Source organism: Tupaia chinensis, unplaced genomic scaffold, assembly GCF_000334495.1.
Source record: "Tupaia chinensis unplaced genomic scaffold, TupChi_1.0 Scaffold143584_1, whole genome shotgun sequence".
Lineage (NCBI taxonomy): Eukaryota > Metazoa > Chordata > Mammalia > Scandentia > Tupaiidae > Tupaia > Tupaia belangeri.
In genome coordinates this window covers 9,599,715-9,610,906 of record NW_006203430.1, presented here as the reverse complement: position 1 = coordinate 9,610,906, position 11,192 = coordinate 9,599,715, and positions in this window count along the sequence as shown.

Here is an 11,192-nt window from a genome sequence, read left to right as displayed (position 1 = left end):
CCACCACGCCACTTGCCTGCCCCCCCCCCTTTTTTTTAAAAGAAAAAAGAATTACTTATTTATTTTTATTCATTTATTTATTTATTTATTTATTTATTTATTTTTTGGAGAGGTTTTTCGCTATAGGGCACGTGCACTCGCCAGATAGACAGAGAGAGACATAGAGACAGAAAGCAAGAAATCACCCCACAGGGGGAATGGTCACGCCGCAATGCCTTCTCCTCCATTCTCTTCTCGGGATCTTGGGCACGCATGCACACGCGCCCAGCGTGAGCTTTAAGCCACCGGGTCCGGAATGCGAGCCACGGTTGACTACATGGGAGCCCAGCGACATAGCCATTACGCTAACTGCTGGTTCCCCATTTATTTTTTATTTTGACCAGAGAGAGACACAGAGAGAGAGAGGAAAAGTGAGAAAGCAAGCCACCAGGCCCAAGACTCGAACCATGGTTGCCACGTGGGAGTGTCTAGCACCCTAACCACCATGCCACCTGCTGGTTCCTGCCTGCCCCCTTTTTATCATTACTTTAGAGCATACTCCATCTACCAATAGAAAAACATTTTACTGGGCTGGCTTCATGGCCTAGTGGTTAAGGAAGCTAGATACTACATGTCTGACCACAGTATTTGAATTCTGGCCTTGACAGCCTGGAGAAACACATGCATGCATGTCCAAATTCCAGACAGGATGGAGAAGAAGAGGAGGGATTTTGGCGTGACTATGCACCATGGCAGACAGGTGCTTTCTCCCTCTCTGTCTCTGTCACTTTGATGAGCCCACATTGCAGTATGACAAAAAATTTTCAAAAGGAGAAGAAGGAACGCGTTTACCGTAGAGTGGTATACTGTGTTCACCCTAGCAGCCTCATACATCTGCTATTGACGAGGCTCTTGATTGCATCATTTTCTCTCGTGCTTAGTTTAATCGTGTACTGTTTTGTTTACCGTGGCCCTGAAGCGTACAAACTCCACTGGTTTGGTGCCAGTAAGAGGCCGTGTGGAGTGATTGATCGGGAGATAACTTTGAAAACGATCGAGAACTACAGAGGTGGAAAATCAGTCATGGTTATTGCTGGCCAGTCAGGCATGTCCCATTGCACCATGATCTTGATCTTGAACAGGAACAAAGTGATAGCAGCTGTTAAAGGATCTGCCTCATTGGAGGCGAAATGAACAGAAGTTTGAGAAGGGGCTATATCAGACATGGAAAAAGTCCTGATGGCCTGGGTTGAGGACCAGATCTCAGTACCATGCTGATCATGGCTAAAGCAAAACATTTACGATGTTGAAAGAAAAGGCTGGGCCAGACTCTGATGTTGAATTTACTGTTCACCCTGGGTGACTGAAGTGATTTAAGAATATTATTTTTTACATAATGTGAAAGCTTGTGAGTACAGATATGAAGGCAGCTGGAAAATCATTGGAAATATAATATAGTTGACTGTAGAAGAAAATTATTTTCCAGAGCGAACATTCAATTTGTATGGAACCTCCTACTGTAGAAACCAATGCCCAGAAGGATTTTTATGTTTTAAGAGGAGGGGTCAGTGCCAGGTTTCAAGGCTTTTAAGGTGAAATAATAGTCTTGTTTGAGGGCGATATTGCAGGCTACAAATTGAAATCCTTAGTGATTTGGCACAGTGAGAACTCCAAGGCGTTCATTCATACCAGTAAGTATATACGGCCACTACTATGTGATCGGTAAGAAGTCATGGGGGCCAGCGGGTGGCGTGGTGGTTAAGGAGCTGGAATTCCCACATGGCTGACTGTGGTTCGAATCCTGGACCTAGCGGCTTGCTCTCTCTCTCTCTTTCTCCAGCAAAACTCATGTGAAAATAATAAATAAAATAAATAATTCTTAAAAAAAAAAGTCACGGATGGTCCAGCTCCATGACCTAGTGGATAAGGTAGCCAGATCCCACATGACCAGCCACATGGTTTGAGTCCAGGACCTGGCAGTTTGACAAAAACACTTGGCGTGTGTGTGCACACACATGCCCAAAATCCTGAAAAGAGGAAGGTGGAGGAGAAGGGATTTCAGTGCGTTACCATTCTTCATGGCGGCCGCTTTCTCACTTTCCTTCTCTCTCTTTGCCTCTCTCAGGGAACATACTTTCTGGAAAAAAAAAAAAAACTTTAAAAGAAAAAAGTTGGGGCCAGCAGATAGGTATAGTGGTTACGTGTGGTAATAATGTTAATGGACTCCCATATGGCCAACCAGTTTGAGTCCCAGACCCAGTGGCTTGAAACTCTTTCCAGGTACATGTGCATGCGTGCCCAAGATCCTAGGAGGAACATGGCAGGGAAAGGATTGCAGTGTGGCCATACCCCCGAGGTGACTTCTCAGTTTCCTCTCACTGTCTCTGTCTCTCTCTGGTGAGTACATATGCCCTTAGGCAAAAACTTCTAAAAAAAAAATGAAGTCATGGATAACCCAGGCCCTCTTCCAAGATGCCTGCCCTCCTGAATCGCTGTGCTAGTAAAATAGTGAAGTCCTGTTGGGAAAATAACATACCTTTCAAGATTTTGCTTATTGTTGATCGTTGTTCTCCTGCATCTTCATTATATTGGTGATTGTCATCCCAATATCAAAGTGGTGTTTCTCCCTCCAACCACCACCTCTTTTTTTTTTTAAGAATTATTTTCTTTCTTTCTTTCTTTCTTTCTTTCTTTCTTTCTTTCTTTCTTTCTTTCTTTCTTCATTCATTCATTCATTCATTTATTATTATCATTTAATTTGCTGTGGGGCACATGCACTCACCAGAGCGAGAGAGTGAGAAAGTAAGCTGCCAGGTCTGGAACTCAAACTGTGGCCACGTGGGAGTCCAGAGCCTTAACTACCACACTGCCTGCTGGCCCCAAACCACCACCACTTTGGTCTAACCAATGAATCAAGAACTCCTAAGACCTATGGCCTGAGCAAGACCTTTGCCCAGCTATTGCTGCAACTGAGGAAGATACCGAGAAAATACTGATGCAATTCTGGTTACAACACCTACGACTACGTTAAGAACCTTGTTTGGATTTGTGGTTTGTCACCAAGTAGTAGCTTTTGAAGACCTCAACAGGCCCCTTAAAAATTTCAAAGCAGGGGGGCCCACAGTTAGCATAATCGCTATGTCGCTGGACTCCCACGTAGTCGACCACGGTTCAAGTCCTGGACCCAGCAGCTTAAACTCACACGGGGCGTGTGTGCATGCGTACCCAAGATCCTGAGAGGAGAATGGATTGTGGCGTAGCCATACTCCCTGGGGGGTGATTTCTCACTTTTTATCTCTCTGTCTTTCTGGCGAGCGCATGCGCCCTATAGCAAAAACCTCTCCGAAAAAAAAAAAAGTTTAAAAGCAGGACCAGGTGGTGGCAGCTGGTTAAGGCAGTTGGATCCTACATGGCTGACTACACAGTTTGAGTCCCAGACCCAGTGACTTAAAAAACACACTGGGTACATGCACATGTGTGCCCAAAATCCTGAGAGGAGAGTGCAAGAGAAGAAATTACAGAGGGGCCATCCCCCTCAGGGGGGTGTTTTCTCACTTTCCCTTTCAGTTTCCTGCGAGCTTGTGTGCCTTCTAAAAAAGTATAAAAAAGTTCAAAAACATGGACCAAAATACTGAAAAGTTTTCCTTAATAGAAAAGACTGGGGGCTGGCAGGTGGCATGGTGGTTATTAACGCTCTGGATTCCCATGTGATCGACCACAGTTCAAATTCCAAGCCCAGCAACTTGAAAATCATGCCGGGTGAGTGTGCGTTCATGCCCAAAATCCCAAGAGAAGAAAGGATTGCAGCGTGACTGTCCCGGAGGGTGATGTCTGATCTTCCCTCTGTCTCTCTCGAACAAGTGCACATGCCTTGTAGGAAAAAAATAGAGAAGACTGTTCATAGTACATTATCTGCTTGCAAGAAATCTGTAATAGAAGAAACAACAGCAAACAAGCCACCGAGAACATATTTCTGAAGGGCGACATCCTCTCATGAAGAGCCTCAGTCAGGCAGGAGGTATTCCAGATCAAAGCCTGATTACCACAGGAGATGGCAGCGACTTCCTGGCGGGCCAAGACGTGGAGGCGACAGACAGTGCTAGTGATGATCCTGACCCTGTGCAGGCCCAGGCCAGTGGGCATGTTTGTGTCTTAGTTTTTAAACATTTAAAGTTTATAAAATAAAATAGTTACCAGGGCCAGCAAGTGACATGGTAGTTAAGGACGCTGAATTCCCACATGGCCAATTGCAGTTTGAGTCCCAGACCTAGTGGCTTGCTTTCTCACTTTCTCACTCTCTCTCTCTCTCTCTCTCTCTGTCCCTCTCTGATCAAATTAAAACAAACAAACAAACAAACATATAAAGTTAAATTTAAAAAATAGGGGCCAGCAGGTGGGGTGGTTAAGGCGCTGGACTCCCACATGGCTGACCATGGTTCGAGTCCCGGACCTGATGGTTTGCTTTCTCACCTTCCTACTTTCTCTCTCTCTATCACTCTTTGGTCAAATTAAAAAAAAAAAGTTTTAAAAAAGCCAAATAAAAAATAGTTCTTAAAAAAAAAAAAAATAGAATAAAGGGTGGTTAAGGATGCTGGACTCCCACATGGCCTACCATGGTTTGAGTCCCAGACTTGGCAGCTTGCTCTATTACTTTACCTCTCTCTCTCTCTCTCATTGTTCCTCTCCTCAAATTAAAATAAATGAATAAATCAATAAAGTTAAAATAATTCTTTACAAAAATAAATAAATAAATAGAATAAAATAGTTACTGCAAGCTAAGTGTAATTTATTATTGAAGAAAGGAAAACTTTTTTTAGAATTACTTTATTTAACTTCAATTATTTATTTACTTATTTTAATTTGACCAGAGAGGGACCGAGTGAGAGAGAGAGAAAAAGAGAGAGAGAAAGCAAGCCGCCAGGTCTGGGACTTGAATTGCAGTCAGCCATGTGGGAGTGTAGCGCCCTTAACCACCACCACACTATCTACCGGCCCCAGGGAAAAATTCTTTTAGAGATTTTTGCTACAGGGTGTGTGCACTCGCTGGAGAGACAGAAACAGAACGCGAGAAATTATTACCCAGGAGGGGATGGCCATGCCACAATCCTTTCTCCTCCATTCTCCCCTCTTGGGATTTTGGGCACGCACACACACACACACGCACACACACGCACACCAGCGTGCGTTTTAAGCCGCTGGGTCCACATTCGAACTATGTTCAACTACGTGGAAATCCAGCAATGTAATCATTACACCCTCTGCTGGTCCCAAAAGGAAAATATTTTTTATGAATTGAGTACGACCTAAGTGTTCAGTGTTCATAAAGCCTACAGTGGTAGATGGTGGTATCCTAGGCCTTCAGTCACTCCCCACTCACTGACTCACCCAGAGCAACTTCCAGTCCTGCGAGCTCCATTTATGTAAGTGCTCACTACGAATGGAGCATTTTTCTCTTTTTCTTTTTTTTTTAATTTGCCAGATGGTGCATTTGCTTGCTAGGCAGAGACAAAGAGGCAAAGAAAGAGGGAGAGGGAGAAAGCACCTCCCAATGGGGTGTGGCCATGCCACAAACCCTTTTCCTCCATCTGTTCCTTTTTTGGGAATTTTCAGTGCACACATGCACCCAGCCAGTTTTTCACACCACTGGGTCCTGGACTCAAACTGCGGTTTGCCACGTGGGATCCAGCTGCTTTAACTACCAGGCCACAGTCTGGCCCTTTTATTTTTTAAGTATTATCAGAGAGTATGTGCGCTAGCCAGAGAGAACCAGAAAGGGAAAAAGCATCCCCCATTAGTATGTGATCATGCTACAATCCCTTTTCTTCCATTTCTCCATCACACCAGAATTTTAGAAACACACACGCCTGATATGTTTTTTAAGCGATGGAAGCCGGGATTTGAACCACAGTTGGCCATGGGGTATCTAGCTGCCCTTAATCACTGCACCTTGTGGCCCGCCGTACCATTTTTCTGTATTTTTACCATACATTTTATTTTTTTGAGAAAGATATTTTTGCTATAGGGTGCATATTCTTGCTGGAGAGACAGAGACAGAAAGTGAAAGAGATCACCCCGCCCCCCAGAGGCAATGGCCATGCTGTAGTCCCTTCTCCTCCATTCTCCTCTCGGGATCTTGGGAACACTTGCACACATGCTGTCAAGAGTTTTAAGCTGCCAGATCCAGGACTTGAACCGCTGTCGACTTCGTGGGAGTCCAGTGACATAACCACTACACCATTGGCTGGTCCCTACTGTACCTTTTCTGTGTGTATATATTGTTAGATATGCAAACACTTAGCATTGTGTTACTGTTACCTGCAGTATCGAGTCCAGGAGTGTGCCGTACAGGTTTGCCTAAGAGCAATAGGCCACACCATGTAGCCTAGGTATATAGGGGGCTGTTCTGTCTAGCACCCTGTGATGCTCACACAATGTAATCTAAGGCATATTTCTCAGAATGTATCTCTGCAATGAATTTACACATGACTCTACTTTTCTCCCTTGGTAGCTATGAGGATCAATCGAGCAAATATATATAAATGAGGATATGTAAAGATATAAGTCAGAATAGTGCCAGGTTCATAAGTACCATATGAATGTCACTTATTATTTGCCTACTGATGTGAAATTGGGACATAACGTCTTTCCTAAATTATAGTAGTATATTTTATTGTATTTTTAATTTAATTTGCTATAGGGTGTATTTATTTTCAGGGAATGAATAGGGGAAAGTGAGAAAGCACCCTACAGGAGGGATGACTTCACTACAATCCCTTCTCCTACATTCTCCTCTTGGGATCTTGGGCCCACGTCCACATGCTCCCAGCATGATTTTCAGGCTGCTGGGTTCAAGACTCACACAGTTGACCATGTCTGGCCCACCTTAACCACCATGCCACCTGGCTGGTCCCACAATGTCTTTTCTGTTTTGCTTTTTGTATTATCATATGCCAGAGGGTGCATGCACACACTAGAGACAGGGAGAAAAAATTACTCCCCTCCCTCATGGGGCCTGGCCACATTGCATTTCCCTTTCCTCCATCCAGTCAGGGTCCTGGGCATGCACACACGTACCCCAGTGTTTTTTTCAAGTTGCTGGGGCCAGAATTCAGACTATGGTCAGCCATGTGGGATCCAGTTCACTCCATTGAGCACTTAACAATTGTGCTACAGGGGCTCTCTTTCCTTCCCTTTCCTTTGTTTGTTTGTTTTGTTTTGTTTTGTTTTTTTGTTTTGTTTTGTTTTGTTTTGTTTTTGGAGAGGTTTCTGCGTAGTGAGCGTGCACTCGCCAGAAAGACAGAGAGAGACAGATCCTTTCTCTTTTTTCGGGAGGCATGGACAACTATCCTGGTATCATGGACTGGAACAGACCTTGCTTCAATAAGCCACAATACCATTACCTGTTAAGATTCTATAGGGTCAGGCTGTAACACAAGGGGACCATATGGGAAAGGTCCTGGCTTCGTGTCCTGGGATACCATAGAGCGTGCTGAGTGCATGCTTCTGATCCAGGCTTGCTAAGGCCAGGTGGATTGCGGCATGAGGAAATGCCTGTCTCTTTCTCTCTCTCTCTCTTTCTCTCTCTCTCTCTTCTTCTCTCTCATGGAAGAAATAGGAGAAAATTTAAAATATCTGTAGATGCATAGGCCTATTTCTAGGCCCTATACTCTGTTTAATTTGTTTATTTTGTATCTTTACACCAACATATCATGCTGACCTAGAATCCTAGTATCTTGCTAGGCCAGATCTCTCTTCCCTCTTCATTCTGTCTCCCTCAAGGAAGCATTTGTTATCTTTTCCTTCTCATAACATAGTTTTCCCTTCTGTACTTAATATATGCCTTGGGTGGGGCCAGCAGGTGGCAGAGTGGTTAGGCGCTGGATTCCCATATGGCCAACTGCGGTTTGAGTCACAGACTGCATGGCTTAAAATTCATGCCGGGGGGGACCAGCAGTTAGCGTAATGGCTATGTCGCTGGACTCCCACGTAGTCGACCACGGTTCGCGTCTCAGACCCGGTGGCTTAAAACTCACACGTATGTGTGTGTGCCCAAGATCCTGAGAGGAGAATGGAAGAGAAGGGATTGCGGCATGGCCATCCCCCCTGGGGGGTGATTTCTCGCTTTCTGTCTCTTTGTCTCTCTCTGTCTACCTGGCGAGCGCACATGCCCTATAGCAAAAACCTCTCCAAAAAAAAACTACTAATGCTAGGCATGTGTGTATATGTGCCCAAAATCCTGAGAGGAGAATGGAGGAGAAGGGACTGCAATGTGGCTTTCCCCATATATATATATATATGCCTTTATCTGGGCCCATGGCTTGAATGTTAAGGGAGCCAGATCCCACATAGGCAGCAACACGGTTCAAGTCCCAGAGCCAGCTGTTTGAAAAAACATGGATTTGTGTGTATACCCAATATCCCAGCAGGATAGAGAAACGAAGGAAATGGAATTGTGGCATGACCACACCCCATTGGAGGGTGCTTTTTCCCATTCCTTCTCCTGCTGTCTGTTTCTCTTCAGCAAACACACATGCCCTCTGGCAAAAATAAGTTAATTAATTCATTCATTAATATGCACATTGTACTAGGTTCCTTGGGGGAATGGATACATTTTGAGACTAAATAGCCTCTTTTTCTTTTTTTTTTTTTAAGAATTATCTATTTAATTTAATTATTCATTCATTTATTTTAATTTGACCAGAGAAAGACACACAGAGAAGGGAAGTGAGAAAGCAAACCACCAAGTCCAGGACTTGAACCATGGTCGGCCATGTGGGAGTGTCCAGCGCCTTAACCACCATGCCACCTGCTGGCCCCCAGTAGGATCTTATTTCTAAATTTTTGTACTTTTAGTGTCCATTAGCAATTCTTCCCAGAGTTCTGTTATTATTATGATAGTTGCCAAATGGTGATGTTCTAATTCCGTCATTCTATTCACAATGATCTGTTGACTCTGGACTGTAAGAAAGAACTTTTTCTTCTTTGCCATTTATCAGTGTGGATTTGTGGGCTCCTATTCAGTAAATTCTAAGCCTTCATTGTCATTATTTTTTGTTCTCTCAAACTGACCTCAGAGGTCAGTTTTTGCCTAGAGGGTGTTCGCTCCCTCACACTTGCACACGTGACCTCTTACCCTGTCCCCGTCATCTGTCAAGCACTTTCTTTCTGGCCCAACTTATGTACCAGGCTCATCTTGTATTTTCCCCACCCCAGCCTTGGAATGAACCATTTCTCCAAGAGCCTGGTTCATTTTAGTAAAGGTAGGGAGAATGATATATGAAGGTTGTTTTGTTTCGTTTTTTAAATTTGTCAGAGGGCATGTGCACTAGTCAGAGAGAGAGAGAGAGAGACTGCCCCCTGGTGGGGTGTGGTCATGCCACAATTGCTTCTCGGTTTCTCCATCCTGTTGAGACTTGGGTCATGTGTGCATGCATGTGCACACACAAAGCTTGGTTTTCTTTTCCTTTTTTATTTTTTCATATTTTTGCCATAGGGCATGTGCGCTTGCTGGAGAGAGAGGCACTGAGAACAAAAGTGAAAAATCACCCCCGTAGGCGGATGGCCAGGCCTCAATCCCCTCTGCTCCATTCTCCTCCTGGGGTTTTTGGGCACGCATGTACCTTTTCCCTTTCTCTCTCACTCGCTCTCTGGTCAAATTAAAAAATAATAACAAATGGAATTAAATAAATAAATAATTCTTTAAAAAAAGAGAGAGAAGAAGTTACCCAGTGTGATTTTCAGGCCACCACATCTGGGACTTGAACCACAGTCAGCCATGTGGGAGGGAGTTCAGTAGTTTAACCAGCATGCAACCTGCTGGGCCCAGCGCATGTTTTTCAAGCTGCCAGGGCTGGGATTTGAACTATAGTCAGCCATGTAGGCCCTGACACACACACACACACACACACACACACCCTTAACCATTAGGCTGCAGAGCCAGTCCTTGAATTTTACTTTATTTGTTTATTTTTCCTATAAATGAGCAAGTAGGCAATAGGGAGAACTTCCTTCACACCACGATCCACACCCTGCCCCAGCCAGCCCCAGATTATGGGCACGTGCATGCATGGTGTACCCAGGGAGGGCTCCATACTTAAACTTGGAAACTTTCCATGTGGGTCAGCTTCACAGAGCATGGTGCTTTGCCGCTGCTCCACCACCTGACCCTTGAGAATGTTATTTAAAAACCAAGATTAGGGCTTTACTGTACTGATGGGATGTGGTTGCTTCTAGGTCCTGTCAGCAGAGCTGTGAAATAGACAGGATGGGTGTGCTATGGGCAAATGTGTGTATGCACATACCTCCGTGAATCCACTTATCAGTCCAACTGTCTATCTATTAAAACCCGTGGGTATGGGACCAGCAGTTAGCGTAATGGCTATGTCGCTGGATTCCTGTGGGAAGCCGCACACCAGCGAGTCTGCCGAGGTTTCTCAGAAAGCAAACAATTACGGTGTACCCTGATTGGTTGTTAATGGGTTATGATTGGTTGCTTTTGGACCAATCATGAGGTGCCAGATATGCAAATTTGAGGGATTCTAGTGGCCAATCAGAGCAAGGTTTTGAAGGTCAGGTTTTTGGAAGGGAACCAATCATGGTAATTGTTTGCTCTCTGAGAAACCTCGGCAGACTCGCTGCCGTGCAGCTTCCCACAGATTCCCATGTAGTCGACTGCGGTTCGCATCCCGGACCCGGTGGCTTAAACTCATGCCGGGCACATGTGCGTGTGTGCCCAAGATCCTGAGAGGATAATGGAGGATAAAGGATTGTGGCTTGGCCATCACACCTGGGGGGTGATTTCTCGCTTTCTGTCTCTCTGTCTCTGTCTGTCTGGCGAGCATACACGCCCTATAGCAAAAACCTCTCAAAAAAAAAAAAAAAGACCATGGGTGGGGCCAGCAGGTGGCATGGTGGTTAAAGGTGCTGGATTCCCACATGGCAGACTGCAGTTCAAGTCCTGGACCTGGTGGTTTGCTTTCTCTCTCTGTCCCTTTCTGGTCAAATTCAAATAAACAACTGAAAAAATAAATGAAGTTAAATAAAATAATTTTGGAGACCCACAGATGGAGTAATGGCTACATCGCTGAACTCCCATATAGTCGACTGCAGTTCGAGTCCCAGACCCGGTGCCTTAAACTCATGCTGGGCGTGTGTGAGTGTGTGCCCAAGATCCCGAGAGGAGAATGGAGGAGAAGGGGTTGTGGTGTGGTCAT